The following is a 4,529-nucleotide window of genomic DNA, read 5'->3' as shown; positions in this document are numbered from 1 at the left end:
TCTCCTGTCTTATTAGCTAAATGCATCTTAGCACCTGGACCTATTTCTTCTAAGTATTGACTCTACAGTAGGTAGCAGAGGGAGGGTTTGTCACAGCATCGACCCCCCTGATGTGCTCCTGCATGCTGCATGCAAAACCCACTGCAGAGCACCCCCTGCTGGGGAAAGTGTGACAGTAATATCTAGTGTGATGAAGAAAAAACTCGCCCCTGAATTCAACATAGCCTTTATTCAAAGTTTTTGAATATGTTGCCTCGGTCTGCAGTGCAGCTACTGCACTCCAGACACTTTTTATTTTTATCTAACTCAAACACCTAAGAGAAATTAACCCAGTTAGACAAGATTTCCACATTTATATTTCATTCTATACAAAGAATGAGTTTAAAGCCATTCAAATATCTCGTTTTAGAAAATGTCTGAATAACCACTGAGACTTGACTTGACACTTGAATGACACAAAGTAATTTTGTGACTGAAGGTTTACTGTGAATTTGAGCATGCTGTGCAGAATAGAAAGCTAAATTGAAACAGATGAATATCTGCTACTTTTTTTTAAAGAAGCCTTAGAAATAAATAGCTGACCTTGTTGCTTTTTCAAACAATTCCTTTGAGTGATCTTACAAAGAAATCTCCTGATCATGCCTTTAAAAAAAACCCATACCTGCTTACTTTTAAACCCCTCTCTTTTTAACATAGGATTACTTCACTCAACCAGCAACCATTTTTTTTCCAAACTAACCACTTTTTATCCACATAAAATGTACAATTATTCTATGTGTGTGACAATGTATATTTTATATTTTCCTCCTTTTTTTTTTTTTTTTTTAAAGTTCCTCTGGATTACTTAGAATGCTTTAAAATCAAAAGTATTGTATCTAGAAATGCTGTCTTTGTCATTCTCCGTTAGCAGTTCGCCAAGGTACAACTGCAGAATCTGTGAACAGTAACTTCTACAGAGCAGACAAGGTACACTGAACACTGGTGCCAAGAGGCTCAGGTGAATGATTGCAGTGTAACGTTGTAAATGTTAAACCTGTGAGTCATTTCATTTTCCTGCTTATCTTGATGTGGACTTACTTTTCAATGCTGTTGTCATCGAGACATTTTAAATGTATGCATCTCTGAAAATGTATTCTGTATTAAAGACTTGACCTGTGGATTGAGGTGGCCTTACAGCAAAAGGACGCTCGGACTGTGTTTTCAGTCGTTCTCCTCTATTCTCCCCTTCTCTCTCTCTCTTTCTCTATTGCTTATTTGTGGTATGGAAGTGTAACATTTTAAAATCTAAGCGCCCCCCTTTCTACACCAATATACACAATCATTTTGTGCATTTTCTTTCTTTTTTCATTTTGTTTTTTACATGCTTTTGGAGAAAAAATAAAATGCTGGTGTTGATTTAGTTCTGTGTGTTTATTGATATAAAGCTAAATCCTTGTTCCCAGGAGAATATGCCTTGGCTCAAGGATATCAAAGTGTTATTTTTTGTGTGGTTAAGTTACTAAAATACTGCAAATACTAGGCTGTAGTTACAAAATACCTTTCAGATTATGAATACAAAATATATCCAGGTTAAGCTGCCCAGCAGTATTCAAAATAAGATAAATTTTAACCAGCTGCAACATTAAAGTGATTAACCCAAATATATCAATAATATAATGTAGATTATGAAATCCACAATGAGAACTCTTACTTTTGGTATTTTGATTATATTTTGATCTTCAAAATCAGCTTTATTCACCCAGCATGTATATTTATGTGTGTGTTCTTTTGGACACTCCTACCCAGCGATGGAATGTAAGTAAGTACATTTATTCAAGTATTGTACTTAAGTACAACTTTGAGGTATTTTACTTTAGTGTGTCCATTTATGTAACTTTATACTACACCACTACATTTTATAGGTAAATATTGTACTTTTTACTCTACTACTTTTACCCAACAGACTTTATTTTTATTAAATCTCAGTATATTAGGTAGTTAAAATGAGCCATATTTTTTACAAAATTTAAACACTGTTTACATAAATGTATCATTAATAATTCAATAATATATCTAGAACATAAACAATAATATATAATACATAATTTTCTCCCCCTTGGAAGGAAAAGATGAGTTTAGTTTAGTGGGTTTAGTTCAAATTATTTATAATAATGCCTTGATATCTGCCGTACAACTCAAAGCTGTATGAATATCAAAATATGTATTGGTTATAAAACTAGAGTCTAGAGAGACTTTCAAATACAAAGCTTTCTAAGCAGAGATATCACACAAACACTTTTTTAAAAAGAAGACTACTCTCAGTCAAGCTAATAAATGATGGTATGTTTATGTCATCAAACTGATTAAAAAACTTTGCACAAAAACAAATCGAGGTGGTGCAATAAAACAAATGTGTTAAGTGGGGGGTTAAAAAAGCATCTTTTTATGTAACCAAATATGCAAAAAATAATGTTGAATCAGAGAAGAGGAGAGTGGAGAGTTTATCCTGTTCTTTTAATATAATGTTAGTTTCCAGACTGTAAAAACTACAGGGGTCGAAATGTTTTAGTTCATATATATATATATATATATATATATATAAAACCAGCTACAGAATTAAAGTGATGAATGCATCGATAATAATAAACCAATAATGTAATGTACATTCTGAAATGAACCATTTTTGGTTCTAACAGAGTATTTCTACACTGAGGTATTAGAACTCTTACTTTTAGTAAAGGATCTGACTACAATGAAATGGCAATAACCTTCATTTAAAAAAAGAAAATTGTTTACTAAGTTAAAAACACTCAAAACACTCAATCATGTGGTTTCAAATCAAGTTAACAAGTTATATTAACGCAATATCTTTGAAACTGAGTTGAAAAAATAAATAATTGGAGTTCAATTGAGTTATTAACAATATTGTTTTCATTATAGGTTTAATTGCAGTAGAAGAATAACAACTAGAAAATTTCCTCTGGGGAAATTCTGAAAGGGCCACGGGTACTACTGCCGGTGTGTGCACACTATGATGAGATTCTTCAGAGATTTCAAACAATTAATACTTGTAATCTTAGATACTATATTATATACAAGGACACACCTACAACAAGCATTCCTTTTCTTGGGATAAATAAAGTCTATCTATCTATCTATCTATCTATCTATCTATCTATCTATCTTTTCAAGTATTTATTTATACAGCAACCTATGCCCTTTAACCTCAAAATGTGTGTGTGTGTGTGTGTGTGTGTAGCATGTTAATCTGGAGGAGTGTGCGCGCTTACGTGTGCATGTGTGTGTGTGCGTGCGTGCGTGCGTGTATCTGTAACTGTAATCACATCAAAGGATCAAAGGCAATCAGAGCAGAGCAATCAACTGAATTAACTGCCACCTGTAGAAGCCCGGAACAGTGACAGCAGCCAGAGGTGGACAGACTGGAATTTCTGGCCTCGAACAGAAAGCATTTTTGGCAAAACCATAATACCTATCATTGATCCGACTTCACTTTGAGTGTCCTGAATTCTTCCTGAACATCTACATATGTTTTTTGTGAAGAAAAATGAAGAAATAGCTTTGTAACAGCGATGTGAAAAACTTTTAAATATGCTTTTCTACAGAAATCTTCCTGCGTTTTTAATATGGGAGTCAGTGAGGCTGTTGGTGCGTGGTGGCGCATCTGTGCGTCCTACGCCCAAACTATAACTCTGACAGCTTTACCAGAGGATTGTGAGTGAGAAGACACATTTTCCTACGTTTCCTATGTTTAAATTATTTCTGTAGAGTGTAAGTTTTCAAATTTATTTTTTGACAATTTTTTCTTTCCTTCTATACACTCTGAGCAATGACATCACACACTCTGACAGAACATTCCATGCAATACACACCCATTATAATCTCAGAATTTCTCCAAAAATGATCATGGTCATTGAACAGGGATTGATAAAAAAAAAAAAAACTATATGAACTATCGAAATGTGGATTAATACACCAATACACAAGACTTGTGTCTACAGTTTAAAGTTTAAATGGAGTCTCTAGCTGAAATTATGCCGAAGAAGTAGACGTTTAAAAATCTCCAATTATTGTTCTTTTTTGCTCATTTTTTTTTCCGCCCGTCCCAATCACTTCAATGCAAAATTTTGGGCAGGTTTTCGCGACATACGTCACGAAAAATTCGTATCCCGTAGAGAAAAGTAATAGCACACCGATCCCGATCAAACCGCACGTTTTGATATATAATTTGTCCTGCAACTCTTCGAGTTGTAGGACTAGTAGCGGGACGAAATTGTGTCCGGAAGAGGAAGAAGAAAAAATCCACAGTATAACAATAGTGCGCGGGGCTTCGCCCTGGTCCCTACAGCGATTGCTGTAGGGGCCCTAATTAAGGATTAGAAATGCCGATTTACCTACAGTTTTGAAGGCAGCACCAGCCTGTTCTACGTCACAGCTGGACCGCCCCATTATTAATTTCATGCGCGCGCCTGCAGAAAGACTTCGACCGAGTAACAGCGCGCTCCCGCTGCAACACGGCGCTTATTTAGATA

Source organism: Centropristis striata, chromosome 13 (assembly GCF_030273125.1).
Source record: "Centropristis striata isolate RG_2023a ecotype Rhode Island chromosome 13, C.striata_1.0, whole genome shotgun sequence".
NCBI lineage: Eukaryota > Metazoa > Chordata > Actinopteri > Perciformes > Serranidae > Centropristis > Centropristis striata.
The sequence above is the reverse complement of the archived record's forward strand: the minus strand, read 5'-3'. Positions refer to the sequence as shown.